This window comes from Strix uralensis, chromosome 7 (genome assembly GCF_047716275.1).
Source record: "Strix uralensis isolate ZFMK-TIS-50842 chromosome 7, bStrUra1, whole genome shotgun sequence".
In the NCBI taxonomy this organism is placed as follows: domain Eukaryota; kingdom Metazoa; phylum Chordata; class Aves; order Strigiformes; family Strigidae; genus Strix; species Strix uralensis.
This window is the reverse complement of record NC_133978.1, coordinates 35,213,697-35,235,268: the sequence shown is the minus strand read 5'-3', so window position 1 is coordinate 35,235,268 and position 21,572 is coordinate 35,213,697. Positions and strand designations below refer to the sequence as shown.

Here is a 21,572-nt window from a genome sequence, read left to right as displayed (position 1 = left end):
TTACTCTCACTTGTTAAGGACCGGTGGGTCACTCTCCTGATGAAATTAGGGAAAGATTTCTATGGATTTCCATAGGTGGGTCAGGACATTAAAGTCTCTCCGATGCTTAGTGGACCCTTCATATTGGCTGGATCATGATCTGGTATGTAAATCAATAGTGTTTCACAACATTTGATCTACTGTAAGCTGGTATTACAATCTTGTTAGGAACTAGTTGCCTTTAAAAAAAATGCAAATAATGAAGTAACTGGCTCAAAAAGCTGTGACAGGTGAAATCATGACAAGTTATGGGCACATCCCTAACTAAAGCACACAGCTAAGCACATACTTAATTACTTTTCTGGGCTGAATATGGGTACTTTCTTGAACTGAGATTGAAAATTGCTCCATAGCTGAAACATATAAACAGACCTGCACTCGACAGACTGTATTGTGTGAATGAGAAATATTCCCATGGATGGCTAAGTTTTAAATTAACTCTGATTTTTATGGGACTCTTTGAACCAGAAACCACGATAGAACTTTTAATACTAAGCTGGCAGTAATTTAGGCATTGCTGTATTGACAGGCATATTTATTCTGACTTTGTATTTGTAAATGGTTTATATTTACTTGTCACATTAAAATAACCAAGAATTCACTTTTGCGTGTTTGAGCCGTTCTGATGAGCTATGTACGGATAAGAGCCTTGCTATCTGTCTGCAGTAATAAAGATGAAAAATCTGCTGACATTCCAAACAAGCTGTAAACTAGGCTGTTTAACAAAGTTCTTTTTAATGCTTAAAATCACTGTGTTGTCATTGTAAATTAGGAACTTCAGGTGAAACCTTGGATGCGTTGAAGTCATCTGCAACAATGGATCTGGAGGCGGTAACTGGCTTAATAGCTACAAAATTCTTCGGAATAACCCTACTTATACTTCTGTCTATAAGGTTAACCAGAAAGGAAATTACACAGAGTAAATTTTCTCTGTTTAAAACCCATAAGCCTTACAAATTATATTTACATTTAATTAAAAAGTAGACACATTAGCCATTTTTTCTGCACTTTTTTTCTTTTTTTTTTCAGATTCTGCACTGGTTCAGAATTTCTCTGCAAGATGTTTAATGATAATCTTTTTATAAATAATAAGATAGTTAGACAGGGTTGCCTTTAACCCCAAGTCTTGATTTGTAATTTTAATAAGTTTCCAAACATATTATTAAGAATTGTGGGGGAAAAAAAGAAAAGAAAAAAGGAGAGAGAACAAAGAATTGAGGTGCATTAATAATACTCAGGAGTGATATTGTTTCACCCTCAGAGTTGGATGAATTCCCTGTGTAGCCCTTGAAATTTACCCTTCTTATCTGTTTCAGAATTAAATCATCTCCTTATCTCAGCTGTATATCCATACTGTACTCTTTATCACAGAATATATGCTCTGTCAACATCCTAAAAGTTATAGCCAGAATGATTAGTGATTTTGGTATCTGGATTTTGACATGAGGCTCCTCAGAGAGAGCCTTATTTGGGTTGTGATTTCTTTGTTTATCCCATGACTTCTGCTAAGAAACATATTTAATTGTGGGAAAAAAAAATAACTGGAGGCTGCTGAACATTAGATTCCCAAAGCTGACATGAATTTCAAGCACTGGTCAGCTACCAAGACAACTCTGTCCTCTGCATACACCAGTATCGACCCATGGTCTCTGAGGGAGCTCCAGGAAAGGACACGTGAAACAAATCCCAAGGAGACCTTTTAGATTGGGAACAAAACCTTGTTCACGGGTGAAAGCAGATCATCAGGACAATGCTGTCCCTAAGCCCCGCATTGCTAAATTAGCACCATCTGAACCAAATTAAACCTTTTTGGGATCAAGGTAATAAAGCATGGAGGACATGAATATATTGCTCGTAACAAGCAAGTTCAAATGAGAAAGATGAGATAATCAGGCCAGGGGGAGGTGAAAGAGGGAATTCTGAGGATTATAGTTATTTGGAAATCCAGCAGAGGGAGGATCCCTATGGCTGAAAAACACTTCCACACCTAGAATTTGTGGAGGATGAGGTTTTGGTGGTGACTAGTTCTTTGATGTCTTTTCCTTTCCCCGCCTTTATCTAAGCTTCACTTGAGCCTCAACCAGCAGCTTGCTCCCAGGTGAGGTTAATTCCTAGATGCTGTGAGGAGCTATCAGCCAACTTAAAACACTGTTTAATTAGCAGTGATATTACATTTTCAGAATGGAAGCATAACATACACAAAGGGCTGGTGTTATGAATTCCAGTAACAGAGGATAATCTTCAGAGAGACAACAACAAGATATATTAATGCAGTGCCCAGACATGCCCATGTATTGTGCTTAAAGCTGTCCAAGTGATGAGTGTGTATGTGGGATATTTGACTAAAGGCTCACATAGCACAAAACAAAATAAAGCAAATAGAAGAAGGAAGAGAGAGGTGAAGAGGAAGGAAAAACTAAGACTTAATTCCCCAAGCCGCTATGTCACCTGCAAATTTGGTCATCAATAGTCTTCCACGGGAAAGGCGGTTGCACTGGGCGAGAATTAGAATTAGGAGGTTTTCCTGTGTGTGGTGTGATGCAATAGCACAAAGAAATACACATCATAGTTGTCTTACAGGTCAGAAGCCTGTACTGGTAACATGTACATACTTAACTATACGTAGTTCCCAAATGAAAGTAATTTACCATAAAGTCAAATTTAATCCCCCCCTTTTTTTTTTTTTCTGTAGCTCCAGTGCTACTTTGGAAAAGCCTAATTAGCTGAGCACTATGAAAAGTATTGTTTTCTCCTGCACCAGTGGACCCCCTTTTTTAATATTGGGTTTAGAGAAACATGTCCAGTAACAATCCCACCTCCCTATCCCTCAACATCCACCTGACAAAACTAGACTAGTTCAGAGTAAAGAACCAGTGAGAACAAACCTGAACAGTCTGTGTATGAAAAACATAGCTGGATGGTTTGAGCAGCTTCAGGCCTGACACTGAAGTTTTCCTGTGGCAAAAGGAACTGAAGGGCACGATGGCATCATCAAATCTTTCTTTGCATTAATTACAGAAAGGACAGAGTTTTTTGAAGATTTGACCATTAAGTCAAATAAGAATATTTGGATAAGTTAGGATGTCTCTAGCTGTTGGTAAACTAGGCACAAATTAAGCTACTATCAACCAGGAAAACCAACACATTTGATAAGAAGTATTTTAACAAAATAGAATTTCAACAATAAAATACCCCGATGAGTTTTTTTCAGGTTTCTGCCCTTTTCTCAGAAGAGCAAACATTGCATTACCACGTTTTAGAAATCCTTACTGCTTTGTTCCCAAAATACCCTGAAAAAATTCACACACTTTCCTCTCCTCATTTACAGCTTGAAGGTCCGTCTATGTTTTCCACAGCAAATTACGAAACTGGCACTATCCTTATCCTCCTTCCTTATGGAAGGGTGGCTTTGCCCAAGATCTTCAAAGGGGAGTAAGCCACTTGAGTATATTTAGGGATCCGGTCCAACTGACTCATGAGGAGTTCAGCAGAGGAAGAGGTGGCACATGCTAGACATGGGTGATGGAGTACTTACCATGGGATTGTCCCAGGGTTGATGTTAGTGGTGAGAAAAATGCATTGGATGAGTCACAGCTTGTAAGGAATATCTAGATCCGCAGAGGTACCTAATTCTATTGGTCCCAGATCCCTGGAGCAGTACAGGTATATAATGCCCATTGATTGCAGAGGGGTTAAGCACTTTAACACCCTTATCTACAGTTTTGAGAACTGAGCAGAGATCTCTGACTCCAACCTCTGTAAAACAAAATAGGTGACTTTAGGACAACCCAGAAGAGAGGAACAAGGAATGGTATGGAGTCATCAAGTACAAATAACCAAACGGAGCACCAGGCTTGCCAAGGTCCTGCTGTATGGCTCACTGAAGTCAAGGAAAAGATCCTTCATTATTTCAGTAGATCAGCCCTGGTGCTTTACTCCCCAGCTGAGCGGGCTGGAACACTGCCTGTCTCCTGCCTCTGCCCAGGGTGAGTGAAAAGCAGTCCAGAGACGTTAAGGTAAATTCATCCTTTGATTTAAACAAGGTTTGGCCAGGGCCCAGGCTGGCCCAAAGTGAGCCTCTGGTTATATCAACAGTTGTAAGTAACTTAGCCTGTGTCAAAGCGCAAACGACATCTCCGTCTGCCACGTGCAAACCCTGCAACAGTAAAGATGTCATTAGATACTCCACATCTGAGGCAGACTACTCCTGCCAAGCCCAGGCCCTGCAGAATTTGGCATCACTTATAAAGATTAATCTATTAGTATTTATTATCATTACAGTTTAATATTATTCTCTGAATTGCAAGCAGGGGAGTTGAGGTTGTGGGTAACCTGTGGGCCAATTAAATTTCAGGAGGAGCAAACTTCTGGACTTCTAGAGCTATTTCTCTTTGCTTTGCACAGAGTATTCCTGTCTGGCTGAACGATACGTGGAGCTAGGGTGACAGCCTGTGGCAAAACAGAAGAATTTCAATGTCTTAATCCTTTTGATTTCCGCTTGCTTTTGATCTTTTTCTCCACTTCCTGCTTCTCAGGCCGGACAAAGGTGGTAACATTGCTGTTGCTACCATCACCCCTGGTTTGAAGGATGGGAAATTGCTATCCTTTCTCCCTCTTTTTTCTCCCTCCTCTTTTGTTGGGTGTTTTTTTTTTTGTTTTTTTTTTTCTTCAGGTGGTGTATTAACTAACAGCCCATTTGACAAAAGGGTGCTATTCCTGGCTGTGCAACCTGAAGGAAATAATCTTGTGTGCATCTTTGAAAGTGTCACTCCAGTGAGATGGCTGGTTGGCTCCTTTTGACTCCAAAACAGAGGAGTGATGGAGCAGTCTAAATCTCAGTACTGCATTTTTTCATGTCTTGCTTCTGGCCTATTCCTCCTTCTATGTCATGGGCCCCGTTACAGCCATCTCATGTTGAGGTCTTTTTGTGGGCAGGGCAAAACACAGCTATCTCAAGAGCAAGGCAGCAGTCTCTGCACTCCTAATCACACTCCAGACATTTTTAATTCCTGAAATGTTTATTCTAGGTCAGGGTTTTCTTCTGCTGGTGGTTCTTTCTCTGTAGCAGTAGAGTTAAAAAAAAAACCCAACTATATTCATTCTATACTCTGCCCGAATTAATCAAATAAATTTTCTTTAAAGCGACACTAAATGAGTCACAGATGGTATTGCCCTTTTACAGGTTGCAGAAATCACCCATTACAGTTCTTTTAATTTATCAGTGAGGGAAAATAAGATGGCCTCTTGCTCCCTTTGCAATAATAATCAGAAACAGTCTATTTGGAGTTTAATTTACCCCAAATATGTATTGATAGTTGCAATGAAGAATATGTGACCTCTTTGGGAGTCACCAGTGGATGGAAGGTGGATAGCTTTTATAAAACCACCTTTAATAAAAAAGAGTGTTATATTGAGTATGTTTGGTGGTGTATTTAAGCATATGGTTTCCATATCAGGAGCTAAGATGGCAAACACATGCTTTACCTTCTGACAAACCTTTCTTATACTCATTGCTCCTTGCAAAAAGAAATCTGCAAGGGATTTTTTTTTTTTTTTTTTTTTTTACAACTGATTATATGGAAGAGCCGAAGAAATGTCACGAGGAATGTAAAGCTTGTGTCTCGTTTGCTTATTTTTTTTTCTTGCTCGTGCAAAGAGAGGAGGGGATGAAATGTGCCCGTAGGCTCAGCCTGGCTCCCCCCGCCCCGGTGGGATCCCTCGGGAGGGGACCGAGCCGGCTGCCCCTGCCTCGAGCGGATCCCGGGGGCTCCCCGCCGGGTCCCGGGGGCGGATCCCTGCGACTGGAGCCGCTCCCCTCCTTCCCCTTTGCAACACCCCGCCTGGGAAAAGCATCCCCAGGTCCTTCCCGAGGGGGGGTGGCGGGGATGCCGGGGCCGGGCAGGACTTTGCCGGTGGGTCCCGGGGCCGGTGCTGGTTGCCGGAGCCCTCCGGAGAGGGGCTGCCTCGCTCCGCCAGTGATAAATCTAGCGGTCCCCTCGCTTTTTCGTCACTTGCCTAATCCTGTGCCCTTCTTTTCATGTGCGGTAATTGCGAACATCTGCTCCCGGAGTCCGGGCCGTGCGGAGTTTGCAAAGGCAGAACAATGGCAACAGCTGTTTCATTTCGCCTCGGGCCAGCGCTTCCTGTTCAGTCTGCATCTGCCCTTCTGTGTCCAATTTATGTTCCTGGGTTGTTTCTCTTTTTTTTTTTCTTTTTTTTTTTTTTTTTCTCCCAGTGACCCCGCTATACGTTGAGGAGGGATTTGGGGGAGCGCATGCTCCAGCCCGTTTCTGGCCCAGCCAGCCCTGGCGGGACCCTCTGCCCACCCCCGGGTTGCACGGAGAGGAGGGGGAGCAAGGGAAGGATGGGGGTGCCCTGCCTCTTCAAACGCAAATAATAACAAATGTCGTGGAAAAAACCCCCAAAACACCCCGATGTAACATAAATGAGCTGTAAGGCCAGGGTGCGGTGCGAAGCAGGCGGCCCCTGAGCACAAACATCCCCATGGGCAGTGGGGTGGCCAAGGTCTGGCTGGGGCTGGCTGATCAGCCAGAACCAACCCCAGCTCCACAGCCCCCAGAGAGCACACCCCACAGTGGTGGTGGCCTTTGGGGGTGCTTTTAAGCCCCCCCGCCTGACCCCCAGGCTCCTCATCCTTTGATTTCCCTGTCCCCAAACAACCAACACCTGGGCAAGGGGAGGCAAATGGGCACAGCCCTTCCAGGGGGAAGGAGAGTTGGTTTCAGGCTGGATCCCACAAGTGTTTGGGGCCAGGATTGGGCCTTGTTAGGCTGTGGGCTTGTTTAAAGTTCTGGAGCTGACCAGGATGATTCTTTTGAATCAAGTTCATACTCAGGGTCTGCAGGATCAGCCCTTCATACTTCACCTTTTAACATAAATTCTTCTTTTCTCCCCTCTTTTTTTTTTTTCCCCTGAGAAAGCAGCTGTATTTTTTTCTGAGTCAATTGTACCTTTCTGGATTGGATAAGGCATATCTCATTAGAGGGGGAGAGACATTCAATGTGAACTTCAAGCTGCCTCCTCCATGCCACAGAAAAGAAATCCCTAATCAGCACAGTAGATATTTTGTATAATTGCTCTTTGACGTTTCCCCTTTCCTTGCTAATTAAAGTGAAAGAAAATGGTGGTGAAATGTTCCAGTGTGTTTTTCTAGGACAAGAAAAACTAAAACTCTCTTTTGTTTATAAATACAGAGTATTTTAACACTCCAGAGAATCAGTTGTTTTCACAGGCACGCTGCTGAAATTTGTTTTGATTTTTCTTCTGAGCCAGGCATTAAGCACATCTGCAGCTAGGGATCAGCTTTGCAGGTTGGTGGAGGTTACCCAGTCACCCCAAAGCCCGTCCCGGGGTTGTGACTGGTTATGCTGCATACCTGCTGGAAAGCACGAGAAGGGCTGTCTCCTCCTGCACCTTGAGAGACTTTTTTTCTTTCAAGAATGAAAATTAAAGCAATAAAAAGTTAGTAAAATGCAAACAGTAGCAGGGATTTGTAGCTACTGCTGATTATTTCTAGTGTTCTGGAGACTACGATGATTTTTCCCAGTTTTGCTCTAGTAGAAAGGGGTTATTCTCTCCTCTCTTCAGGTCTGTGTTTTAAAGGCTGAACAATTCATCCACCCACAGACACACACCCACCCTTCCTGAGATCCAGGCACAGAGATGGCCTGGTTATTCTTCTCCCCATCACCTGAATCACCAGCCCTCACGTGTATCCCCCACTTGAGCTCTTGCAGCCCATGAGGAGCTCTTGCACCTCTGGAGCAGCCCCTCTCCCGGGAAGCAGCAGTGGGCCTGTCCTGGAAACCCTGACACCTTGGTGGGGCCTGGAGCAGCCACAGAGCAAGCTCTGCCCCTGCCCTGCCCCCTCCCATTCCTCAAATAGGAATAGGAAAAAAAAAAAGACTCTTTAATGGATTGGCAGGGAGGGGAAGTCTCCTCTCGAAGGTCTTTCCCAGCATGTCCTGCTCTGATTTCTCTTCCTTTAGGTTTTCCATAGGGAGTGTCGTCCTAATCCATCATACAGTGGACTGAGTGGCTTCTTGGGGTGCTCACTGCCATCCAAAGGAAGACTGCAATGTTGCTGGCTTTGGATTTTCTCCCAGGTCTCCTAGGTTGGATACTAGATTTTTTTTAATAAAGGTCTGAGAGGGATGGGAGGGAATGACAATATTACGCTCCTCTTTTTTTGTATTTAGGAAACTCAGCTTTTGGAAACTGCACTAATGGTCACAGTAGCAGAAAAAATAGAAAAAATACTTGCAGATGTGCAAGTAAGTCCAAAACCAGAACAACACAAAAAAGAAGAAAGTCTTGAATGTATGATTTCTTTTAAAATCTCATGATTGTTTAAGCCAGACTTTTGATTTTAAGTAGACAGTTCTGGATTTCTAGAGCTAAAATCACCACAGCTGTTATAGTGGTTGCATTGACTACCCTTCTCTACCATCAGCACATGAAGTTTGTGGTGATATTTTGTCCAGGTAGAAAGGCATCTGAAGGATTTTAAGAGGAATCACCCTACAGGAACAGCTTGGACATACTTACAAAGTGCCACGCTCCTCAAGAAAGGCAGTACCTGCTTATCGCTAGCAGTTAAGGATAGCTTGCTGAAAGGCTGCCAGCAATTTCTTCTTAGGGGAGATAGCATTATATATGTTTAGTGAGTGTATATGTATGGGGGCTGTGTGTGTGTATATATTTCTAATATGTATTTGTTGCTGATTCCTGGTATTTATTTGGGGAAGGCTAGGTGGCACTGAACAGCTATTGCTATGTCGACTCTCATTTGTCACGTTCCCTGTTTATGTGAAATGCTCACCCTATTTGGGACGTGATCACACCCTCTGCTACTGGGGACAGAAACCTCCGAAGTCCTACCCAAGACACCTGTGAGAGGGAATGGAACAAGGAAGGCTTGCCCTGTTCAGCCCCACCGCATCTGTGCCTCAAGTCTTGGTACTTTGGGTGTCCAGAAGGTGCTTCTGGGTGATAGTGGATGATACGGGGTGATACTGGTCACCACTCACCTGTTTCCAAAATCCATTAGGATTTCCCTACTCAAGGCAGTGATGATGCTCATGCTCCCTGTAAGCCCCCATCATTGCGGTGGAGAACTGGGCAGATATCTCCAAGGAGATTATTGCCATCGTGGTGAACGAAGGTGTCGCATGTGACAATGTGGACCATCTGCAGACCATCTGCAGGTCCTCTGGGACCAGGGGATTATTCTCACAGTTTCAGAAACTTTGTCCATAAGAGGTTCATGTCCTCCTCATGAGGGAAGCACTCCCTGTTCTTGCAATGTGAGCATCTTGTATTTTTTACTTAATAATAACCTTCTGCAAGCTTTTATGATTTTTTTTCTCAAGGTGCTACTAAAAATAGCTCTTTCCCTCTCCTCAAGCCCTTTTTCAAAGTGAGATATTTTTATTTTTCACCCTGAATCTAGCCTTGCATGAGAGGCCAGGAAGAAATGTGGTCACCTGTGTGTCCTATCCTCATTCCCCCACTTGCTGACCACAGGGCTGATTTTGCCTCTGTTGTAGTTTTGTTTCTTCTGGATGACACATTAAGGCCATTTGGGTCCCAGGAGGTCATCTAAGCCCAAGATCTCAGAGGCAGCCCTGTGTCACCTGGGACACATCTCTGTCCATCACACATTCCCCGTTAGGGATCAGGGCATGATTTCCTCTTGAAGCAGATAAAATCCTGAAGGTCCAGGTCCTGCCCTTTGCCACAAGGCTGCTATCCACCTCTTTCCTCCAAAATAATCAGAGTATCTGAAATACTGGCTCCTCTATTTATTTGGTCTTTTTTCCTACAAGCAGGTTCATGCCAGGGGAGATGCTACCAGGGCATCACTACCCATTGTCTGGATGGGATCTCCTGCATCATGACGTTAATACTTGGCACCTCTTTGAGCCAAGTGAGAACTACTTTAAAAGTCTTCCATCACACAAAAAATAGAGATGAAAATGTGCTGGTTTAGCTAAGGAAAATGCACTGTAATATGCATTTCACGTGGCCCTGATTTGAGAGGTACCTAGGGTATTAGTTCATGTTGATGTATTCACGGGCCACACACAGACAGAGGTCTGCAGCACAAGTCTCTCCCTCCTGCCCCGTTGATGATGCCCACCCCAGGCTGGAGGACCACACTCCCTCCAGCATGCCCAGTTGGGCATTTTGGTCCCAGCAGCCCAGTGCTGAGCCACCTTGTTCGATCACACCTTTGTTGTGATGACATCAGATCACATCATTACCTTCTGGGAAAGACCAGAAGGGTCTTGATCACACAAGGGAGCCAGAGTAACTAGTTGCTGACAGATTTATAAGTTTTAGTCCAATTAAAATGCTGTTTATTGCCTTTAGAAGGGGCCTGTTTGTTTCCAATTTTAGAAGCAAGTTTGGGAAGTGACTATCTTGGCAGTGAATTGTGAGTATGGGACCTGAAATTTTCCACTAGAACTATTGTTATTATTAATTAATAAGTATTATTAATAAGTATTTGGCCTTGGGCCTCATTTTGCCACAGCAGGCCAGGAATTCAGGACACCACCCAAACAACAACAACAACAACAAAATGACTTTGCTGTGAAAGGGCTCAGCTTTGCTCCTCTCACTCCAAATTACATCTGCTTTGACCAGGAGTGGATTTGTCTCCAGTTTTTCCAACTTATTGCTTTCCACTGTTCCTGCTGCTCTTCTTCTTCTCAGCTTTACCATCAGCACGGCAGTAGCCATCACTCAGCAAGTACCCTGAGGCAGTTAGTGATAAAAATAACCAAATGCATATAGGTATACATACCTATATATTTATATTGCATAGGAAGGAGGCGAGTGCCTGCAGGTGAGTGGCCTCCAAGGGAACTCTGAAAGTCAATGCTCCAGCTCAGGAGCAGCTAATGCTGATTTGATATGTGCAGTTGGTGTTTGAACCTGTCGCTCCTTGTTGCCCTGGCACAGCTTCTCCTCTGATTCAAATTTATGCATTTTATTTACTCATGTTAAAGAGGGGGAGAAGTTTTGAGGAAAAAAAGTGCAGTTGCGTAAATGATCATGTCTATCTCTGGATAGCAATGATGGGAACTTTGGATGAATAAGAAGTGTAAAAATAACAGATCTTGTTTGAGAGATGACACTAGAGCTGGAATTGGGACTTACAAGTTCTGTTCATAAATTGGTGCAGTTCTGTTGTGTGACTGCAGGAAAGCCACTTGGATGTCAGCTTTCCTACTATCTGGAAAACCTGGAATATGAAGTTATTGTAAAACTTGGCTATTTGTGAAGTACTTTGAGAGCCTCTGGTGAAAGGTACTGAATAGCTTCATGATTCCCTCTAGTTTATAAAATATACGTTGCTCACAATTTACCAAAGGCAGTGACAGGTTTTAAACAGAGGGACACCCAATCAAAACACAGGATCCTTACATTTCCAGATCTCGGAGAGGTCCACATCTGAACTCAGACCCAAAGCTGGCATCTTTGCAGAAGACAGAATGAAGACTGCAAGCCTTTATGTGAGCCTTGAAGTCTCAAGGAGAAGGCAGGGGCTCGACCTCATCTCCTGCCTGGTTGTTCTTAATCTCCTGCAGGAATGTGACATTCCAGAAAAGCTCTTCTTGGGGCAACAATTGAGGCCACTGCCAAAACCCAGTGAGCTGTACCTTTCCTTCCTCTACCCTGAATCATCCATGATAATCCTTTAGCTGGGGGCTGAAGGCAGAGAAAAAAGAAAAGATAAAAGGGAGCTTGAATCAACACCGACTTCTGTGGTAGCTAAGGCTTTAAAAATGCCTAAAGATCACTTTGATTGCACACTGTTTGGGCCATGTGCCATCCTTTTATTACTTATCCATGTACAGGAGAGCTCAATGACATTCCATTGAAAATATATTTTCCTTTTGGCCAATTCCAGATTTTTTTAGCAAAAAACAAAAAATATTTTAGCTGAAATTTTTTTCCCCAAAGTGATTCCCCCCCCCGCAACAAGTAGAGGAAAGCAGGTATTTTTTGAGAAGCTCTTGAGTTCAGTAAAACGTATGTTTCTGCTGAAATATATTTCAAGGCAATTTTTTGCCTATGGCTAATTTCTTAGCTATGTCTAACATACAGTATCTCCTTAGGAACCTCTCTGCTGTAAACAGGATTATTACTAAAAAATAGAAGAGTGTGAGGATGCCAGAAGGGGAAAATGTAATCTCACCATTTTCTTTTATTCTAGCCAGATCACTTCAGTGGGCTAATAGCCAAGAAGGTTGAAATATTAACAGATCCTGCACAGACCACACCAGATGGAAAAGATCTGAGCTGAGCAAAAAGCTCTTTGTTGAAAGTTGTACTTTTAAGTGAAATCTTTCAAGAAGGGTAGAGCATCTCACCCTTTGGACACGTTTTTGTGATATTTCAAAGGAAAAGTTGTGAATTCTTACTTGAGGTGTCATTGATGTATATTCCTTCTAGTACTTTGAAAAACTTCCTTCTGCAATGACATTTGGTCCTCTGGGTCAGTGGATTCTCCTGACAAGCTGGTGAAATGTCCTCTGTGCTATCGAGTAAAATGCACTTGCACAGGGGTGTCTGCCTCTGCCCTCCCTCCAGGTTGATTTTAGACAAGGTCTTTAGGGACCTAGCATGGGTTGTCACTTTTAGATGGGCAGGAGGAAGGGGGAGGCAGCAGTGATGAAGAAATAGATGTTACGGCAGAATGAGGACTGCTACAGTGACGTGATAACACCATGCAGCAGCCCTGGCATGTGAGCCTCGGTAAACTTAGGGGTTTTATAGATTTATGGATGCTGACAGTCAGTCTTAGGAATCCCTTAACATTATCAAGCTAACTGCATTGCTTGAAGGAATGATTATTTTTGTATTAACTGGATGAATATTAACACTTATGAACTTCTTCCTAAGTAATCATTAATATATGATATTATGCAAATAGTAAAATAGTTAAAGGAGTTTTCAAGCCAGCATGTGGGCTCTGCTACTGACTTTCTCTGTACTCTTGGGTGAATCTCTTACTTTCAAGTACCTCTTACTTCCCTCTGATGAGTTGTTTGTACAGCCTTGCAAAAAAATTAAGAAGATGATCCAGGAGGGCAGTTTTCTTTGGGATTTCAGTGCAAGAGCCCTGTAGACATTTGACTGGAGCTGAATGGAGGAAATGCTCCTATGCATCTGGAGGAATAACATATGGGCATGTGAATAGATATGCCAGCTGCTGTCCTGTTTTATTGTGCTGTCCCTGACATACCTCAGTGTCCTCTCAACAGCAGGGGAAATCAATACCAAGAGTCAAAGCAGCGAGGCTCCGTTTTCCGGGGACAGAGGAAAGAACAACTGCTACAGCAGCAGCAATTCACAGTCCAACAGGAAGATGGCAGTTGGGTTTGGTAGTAACAGAAAAATATTTTCAGGTCAGCTGATGCTAATAGCCCATTGCCAATGTGGCTTTGGGGAGAATCCACTGTTCTGGGCGTGGCATTAATGCAAAAAACCTGTGTCATGCTCAGGGTGAAACAGGATGAATTCTGTTTCCCAGACACATCCCTGTCATGGGCTAAGGTCAGGGGACAGAAGTCATCCCAGAGGCTACTAGCACACTGAGCCGTTAGAGTAAAGACCTTTTAAGTAAAACCCAGGCTCCTTTTTGTGCTTAAAAATTGTGGGATTGAAAATATAAAAGAGTTCCAACTCATAGAAGTAATTTAAATGTGCAGTTGATACCCCTGAGCCCTGCTGGACGTACTCTTAAGGTCACAAAAATCTTGTTGGCAGGTAATTGTGGGTACAGAGCTGTCTCTGACAAAAACAAATCTGGATTAAAAACTAGTTCTTGCTTCAAATGCTTAGGAGTATGGCTTATTGGAGTCTCTCCACAGCCCTCAGGAAGCAGAAAAGCAAAACTCTTTCTGTCTCTCCTTTATGGAAGGGACTCCCTGGACAGACAGGAAGTATTTTCCTTGGAGCCAACAGCTGAATCCCAGAGGCACATGGGCACACATGGAGCTGCTCTGCACCTCCAGCCATCCAGGCAGGGCTCTGCCCCTGCTCTGTGTGTACTGGAGTTCACTGGGGTGCGGCAAAGATGTATGAGGGGCAGAGGCGCATGTTTGGGATGCCCAGATTTAACGCAAGGACATGGCCAGGAGAGTTGCTGTGGGAGGCTGGGATTCAAGAGCATCTCTCAGTGGAGTGATCAAGCACTGGCTCCTGCATTGGATGAAAACAAAGATTGCAAACTCTTATGTTAGACATCATACCTGACCTAGTCGGGCTTTCCTGGCTGACCAGGGCATCTGCGCTGATGTGTTTCATATATTAAGTACCAAACGATGCTGATGATATGCAAAAAAGTTCAGTTTACATCAGTGCTGTGTTGTCTAGTGAAACAACAGCGAACTGAGCTGGAAATGTGGGAAGTTTTCCGAGTGGAGTGGAAACAGAAATCTTTTTTACATGTGGAAAAAACTTGTCTTTTGCGGGCAAGACCAAGGTCCAACAAAATGGGAGGTATGCTGTCTTTAGCCAGGCTCAGCAGAGAATAATGAAAACTGATTTAAAAGGCTCACAAATACGAAGTGATTCCATCCTTTTCCTTTGTACTCAGATACTGTCCACCTCCTCTAGTGTGTTTAACTTCTCCCTTTCCTACATATGAAAGAAATGTGGCTCTATGTATCATGGGCTGTTGGATGTCTCAGGCAGTGCTGCATGAAATGAAAGCCTTATTGTTTTTCTCCTTTTTTTTTTTTCTTTCTTTCTCTGTTTGAATATAAAATGCCAGGAAGATTGGTAAAGATTTCAGAAAAACAAATTGACATTTGGCCTAATAAAATATTGTACACAGTTTTTCCTTTCTGCTTTGACTTGGCAGAAGAGTGTGTGAAAAGCTCAGAGAAGAAATATTCCATTTTTCCTGGAGGGAGGCAGGAAACCATTAACATACAGTGCTGGAGCATAATATCCTGATATGCCCTTTAAAATTAGTTCATAAAGACACAAAAATGTAAAATCTGTACATTAAGATTAAATTCAGAAATTACAAATGTTCTGGTAGGAATAACTCTCTCTTAAGCAAGATTTCTTGTTGTCAGCTCTCACAATTTTTTCATGCCCTATATAACACTTTCCTTTAATGGTCCAGCTGCTGAAAGCCTGTAATAAGGAGAAAAATACCAGATTTTTGTTTTTCGAGCATTTTTTTGAGAAAAGTATCTTTAAAATATGGTAAAAATAACGCTAAGCTTTCAAGTTCAGAAGGGAAATCAAGACAGATCCCTAAACATGGTGCTTTTATTATTAAGCTAGTCCCATGCGTTTGGTGACTTGACTCTTCTCTCTTTAAAACATTTCAGTGCTGGCAATCTTGAAAATTGCCTCTCAACATTTTGTTTTGGGGCCACATGGTAGATTGACAAGTCCCTGCACCCCTTTGCATCCTGGTTTCTCCACCCCAAGAGCTGAGTTAGCCCCCAAGCAAGTTATTATCTCTCTCTCCCAAACGACAGCTCCACCGATGTCCCCAGGGCCACTGGTGTGATGTATGTCCCCAAGCTCCCAGTGCCCTCTTCTCTAGCCCAGTCCCTCAGTGTGACTCATTGGGTGATGCCACCATTCTCCACCTAGTAACTAATGGGGATGGGCTATGGAAGTTGGCATTCCATTGGCAGTTCAAACTAGGATGTCTGGATCTGACTGCAATCGGTTGTTTCCAGCTGTTAAAAAGGCTGGGCTTCTGCAGGAGGTAAAAACTGCAATTTTATCAATTTAATAACTCGGAGGATCAAAACCTCCTCTGTTGCAATGCAGTCATGATAGCTCTCAGCAAAATTCTGTGGCAAATTGGGGGAAAGATAGTAAAATTAAATTTACTATTGAAATAAAAGACAGAAGGCATCGTGGTTTTATTCGTTAAAATCATCCACTTCTCAACTAACTGAAAGTTACTGTTGTGTTGCCAGTTTACCATGAAGCAGATGGCTGCCATTTTGCAGGGCTTTGGCTGTGTGAGTTGATGGTATGGTTTCCACGGGCTCCAGATACAGCATTAACCAGTGCAGAGCCCTGGAAGACGATAAATGGCTTGAAGTAAAAAATGTTGATAATCTTAACCTGCATAACTGGAAATGGGTCAGTGCGTGGCTTTAGGAAGATTTATGGCACTTTAAGTTGGGTTTGTGGAAGTTTTGTTTAGAGGAGTCAAAAAGGGGCAGGAGTACGAATTAGAGCAGCAACAGGTAAGAAGCCCAATGGCTGTAAAGGAGCTGAGCTGTTCTTCCTGGAAAAAAGCAGAGAGAATTAAAAAGTCATGGTTGGAAAACAGGAAGGTCTCTCCTCTGAGTTCAGAGGAGTGCAGACGGAGCGGGGGACTGCAGTGAGATGAAGAGATTTGCTTCTATCAGTTCCCAAAGGAGACACCAGGACTGAGGAGAAAATACCCTGAATGCTGCCCCTGAAAGAAGAGTACAAGGAACCGCTGATGAACTGATCCAGCTGCGCTCTGGGGTTGTGAAAGCGAATCCTGGCGTCTGCCCGGCCGAAGTGCCCAGTCAATAGAGGACACCACGCTGGAACATCTGCCACGCTTGTTTGGTCTTACATTAAAAATAGGGCACAGACAGGAGTGTCAGAAGAAAAACTGCTTTTACTACTGTCTGCACTGAGTGAGTGTATAAACAGCTACTGGAACCCAGCAGAGGAAGGCTGTCAGCCTGGCAGAAGCTCGGTCAGATTTTCAGCTGATGTAAATCAGGAGGACTCCGTTATTAGCGCTGAACTGGCTTACAACAGCTGAGGCTCTAGCCGAGCCACTGAAGTGGTAAATAGTGCTGACAGCAAGTTGTGGCTTAAACAACCTTAAATGAACTCCATTAAGCGCTTGTTTCTGAAGAGAATGTTGTTGAAACCTGGAAATGAGGCTTTCAAAGGTTTAACATATTTGTCTGTTGTAGAGGGTTTATTTTGAAACCAGATGCACTGAGAAGCTCAGCGTTGCTCCACATGGCAGGAGAGGCAGCATGCTAAGGACGGATCCTGCTGTCTCCTTCCTGCTGAAATTGGAAGTAACCTCTGCAGAGTCAATGTCATCACATTAGTGTCAGTGAGATCAGAGGTAGGGCAAGCATGCATAATTCCTTCCAGTGAGATGGAGACGATGACAGGCTAAAACCTATCTGAATAATTGAAAAATGTTGGTGATGTTGCATTCTTGGAAATAAAACTGGCACACGTTCTGCAGAAATCTCAGAGCGGCTGAAACAATTGATCATGGCAGGGTTGGGTGAAGAAACGCAGCAGACTTTTGTGGGTTTGCACGACTCGTAGGCAGTTTTACTAAAAGACAGACTGGGCAGGGGCAGAACTGGGCAGCAAAAATCAGGGCAGTGCTACTTAGGCTGAAGTTTGCCACACAAATTGGGCAAGGGAGAGCTTGAGATATGGGGCTGGCCAGGCCAGCAGTGGGGCTGGGGCTTCATGCAAGAGGTTAGCCAAGGGGACTAACTTGCAACCGGTTCACAGTCTGTAACAATTGCAAGCACTAGCCTCAGGTTAGAATTAGTAAGAGTGCCTTGATTTTTCAGGTACTTGGTTAAGACGTGCCTGAGTCACATTTTTAAAGGAGTGTACCTCACTGCAGCGCCTGAGTGCTCGAGCCACACCAAGAGGAGAGCAGTGGCGGTGGGGTTCCCAGCCCTGCTCAGGGAGGAGCGGTGAGGTTTTGAGTTAAGCAGCCACTGCCTGGAGTAGCTAGGTGAAAGCGGGGTGGTAGGAACAGGGTGTACACCTCCACTGCCAGGTGAGGCTCAACCTCTTCCTCGTACAGCAACTCCAGGGGCCAGGGAAGGCTTTGTGGAGGCAGATGGAGTTGCACGGGTGTTAGATGAGCAGCAATGCCACAGTGATGCCATCCAGGCTTGTCCAGGGAAGGAGATGTATCTTTATTACAGATCACTAATTATACTCTCAAAGAGAAGATGTCCACTGGAAGAAGCTTTCTTCCAGGGCGAGTCTAGGAAGAAGTTACAGGTGACAATACAGACTATAAGAGGCTGGAAGAAGAGAAGGAGCAAAGGTAAAAGTGAAGGGACTCAGGGAAGGTCATGGATGGTGGAGATTTCTAACCACCCGCTATCCTCAGAGTGCTGGAGAAGGTGCAAAGCAGGGAGGATACAACTTTGATCTAAAGTGTGTGCTAAAACACAGCTGGCATCATTTAGTTTTCAGGTGGATCTGCCTAGGAAATGAAATAGTTTTTAGAATTGATTGGGTAAGTTTAAACCCTAACTGATCCATAGTAGTAAGATCACTACTCACCTAGACCTTTATTTCCTTAAAAATAAACAATGGCAGAAGGAAACAGAGAAAATATTTTTTTCAAGTCAGATAACAGAAAATGTATTGGCTTCTAATGCTCTGCTTGACTCTAGTGCTGGTTCACTCAGTGCCACAGCCTTTAAGACAGGCATTGAAAAACAAGCTGGCTGCCTGTAATCACAATAGTGTGGATGGACATTGGACATATTCCACCACCTTATTAAGGCTCCTCACTAGCCCACATTCAATTCCTTGGCCAGATCCAGCAAAGGACAGAGGCATCTCCGAGAAGAATTTCAATAGAATTCCAGAGAATTACAATGGAATTACACAACAGCACAGAAAATAAAATTTGTTGGTTATTATGGCTTGTATTTCTGTGGGTTCCAAAAAAACAATCTCAGTGTAAACATTCCAAGAGCCATTGGAGTCCATTTGCAAAAAAAAAAAAAAAAGCAGCACATATAGAGCTCTACTTGGTGTATTGTTGTTTATTCATTCAACAACCCTTCAAAACCCAGTGGCATCCAGACAGGCTAGAAACATGTTGTTTCCACCTCAGAGAGATTGTGCACTGAAGATTTAGGCTAGAGAAAACACAAACCATAGGCTAGAGGGAAGAGCAGGTGACAGACAAAGTTTCATTTAGATTACAGTATCTGGGGGACAGGGTCTGTCTTTTTGCTCTGTTTATGCCATCCACAACACAATTGGGGCCCTAGGGCTCTTAGGTTTGACTGCAGTAGAAACTATAAACACCAATAACACAATAAGGTCTAAGATATTTTAAGGTTGGCTGTCTGGAGGAAACCATTATGCATCCATCATGTGGCAGTGTGAACACGTGCTCTGTATGCCTCAGATTGGGAGGTTTTTTCAGTGAGTTCTCAAAAATGTTTGTTTTTCAGTTGAAATATGCACAGTTAAAGTGGCATGTCAATTATCTCTGTGTATATTGATGTTGTTTTTCAGACTACAGGAATGTTTATTACTGGGGAATCATAAATATGTGTCATTTTTCACTCCTGCTTTATACTATATAAGGACAGAGACATTTCTTTGATTATGAAAGCCTGATCTTTTTGTTTTTGTTTTTTCCAGATTTCTTGTTGACATGAATAGTCTTTGTCTTTTGTTTTCCCACATTGCTGGAGGATGGTAGCAAAAACATTAATGGATTTGGACCAGCAACACCACTTAAAGACTGGGAGAGGAGAAAGAATGTCTCATCTTTCACTACTGAAGCCTAATACTAATTCCCTACTCAGTCCATGGCACCAACATTGCTGCCAACAGATGCAGAGTTTCCAGAGGCAGATGAGCCAGTAAAGGGTAAAAAGTTTTTCCCAGTATGGTTTAACCTGATCAACCAAGACCAAAAAAGAAATCAGCTCATTCATATTACCATATCACATCCCACCAAAGGTCTTTGTCTTACTGTCATGTAGTAAAGACCATCACGGGGGTATGCATTGCACAGAAAAATATTTTTATCTCACTGTAGGCCAGTACTACAGTTAAATTATTTTTGGTCACATTCAGTGAATAAGAAATCAGAAAAAAGATCATGGCAATCAAATAAAAAGTTGTAAGCATTAACAAATGCCTCCAAATGCAGAGGTTAAGCATACTATTAAAACCAGAAAGCAAAATAGTAATATCAGTTACAAGCTGCATGGGTAATCAATATTGAAATATGATGCCTTTTAATCAGGGGATCTTTTAAACAGCCTTGAGGGGAAAAAAAAAAAAGGAGTGTTTAATTGCAAGAGCAATATTTGGTACTTGGGAAGTTGAAATCCATTTCTGAAACCAGGCTTCCCATAAGAAAGTAGGTCACAGTTAGGATGGTGTTAAGCAATACAGTTCATAGCACTTAGATTACCATTGAGATAAAGGGCCCTGTTTATTTAAGTTATTTCATGTGGCTTAGTCTATTTTCTGTGCTCAAAGTACAATAAGGAGAATGAAGCACCCTACCTAGAGGATTCCTTCCAGTTCTATGGTACAGCACCTGCAAATGAAATCTTCCTGACCACAACCTCTGGACAAAACCAACAGCTATGCTAAAGCTAATACACTGGAGAGGCAGCTATTTCCCCAGATTTCAATAGTTTCCAAAAAAATAAAAGTATCTGAGCAAACTGTTACTTTGCATTAAATTTTCCTCAGTCAAAGTGGATTATTCCCATACTAGAATATGTGGGGTTTTTTAACCTAAGAGCTTTATACAACTCCGAATCACCTTCTGTAGTTTCAGCGCATCTTCCACTGCACGCAGGATGCTGAGGGTGATGTGTTAGGCTGGAGCTCTTGTTCACTCCCTGCCTGTCTTTCTGCAGGCCGTGGGACAAGCTGGCTCTCTATTGATGAATGAGCGCCATGGAGAAGACAGGATGGAGGCAGAGATGTTCTCGCCATTTAGTCAGCTCCTCATGTGTGGTGTTTTGGCACCAATATCCTGAGATGTGTCCAGTTCTTGAGAGCTGCTTTTTCATTGATGTGACCCCACGTGACGGCTCCCTCTCATGAGATTTCCTCTAACTTGAGTTATTATTATATCTGAATTCCAGCTGTAAGCCTCTCGGGACACAGACCCCTAGTGCTCCCTCCTCAAAGCTAGAGGAGGGAGAGCCATCGTTTGCAGCTGAGGGGAAGAGAGGCAATGCAGGGACTGTGCTGTAGGAAAATCTTCAGCTAAACCGTTATCTTCCATATACGATTGCTTACGCTTAGTCTATTCAAGGAAGTCTTTGGGAAAATACCTAAGAGGATTTTTGCTTTCAGATTAAGTGATTTCTAGATGATTTTACCCACAGCAAATCAGCAGGGGGTGAGTTTAGCTGCATTTTGCCTACACCAGGGGAAAAGAGGCTTTCTCTTCTGAAAATCATCCCCTAAATTAATGAAGACATGAATGTACATTACACTGAACCTATTTAGCTTATTAAAGTCTCCTCTCTCAGATCATTTCCTTCTGTGTGTGTCTCTACATCACAGGCTCTTCTGTTTGTAATTTCCAAAGCTAAAAAAAAAAAGAGATTGTATCTTTTTTAGGGGTTACCCTCAGCTTTCAGCAGTCAGAAACTATATGTACAGTAGTCAGCCTAAAATCCCATAGGAAGATTAAAGACCATGCTGTATGCCGTTAATACAATAATGATGACTGTCACTGTACTCATCAAATATAA

The 21,572-nt window shown here is 43.1% G+C and overlaps 1 long non-coding RNA gene across 1 annotated transcript in view; it reads left to right on the top strand.

Annotated features, from left to right (window-relative positions):
* Window positions 1-21,348, top strand: part of LOC141945673 (uncharacterized) — a 42,466-nt gene extending 21,118 nt beyond the window's left edge. The window contains exons 2-3 of the long non-coding RNA XR_012629574.1: window positions 8,049-8,174; window positions 19,483-21,348. This is a non-coding gene — a long non-coding RNA (uncharacterized LOC141945673). The remainder of the gene's footprint in view (window positions 1-8,048; window positions 8,175-19,482) is intronic.
* Window positions 21,349-21,572: the final 224 nt, after the last annotated feature.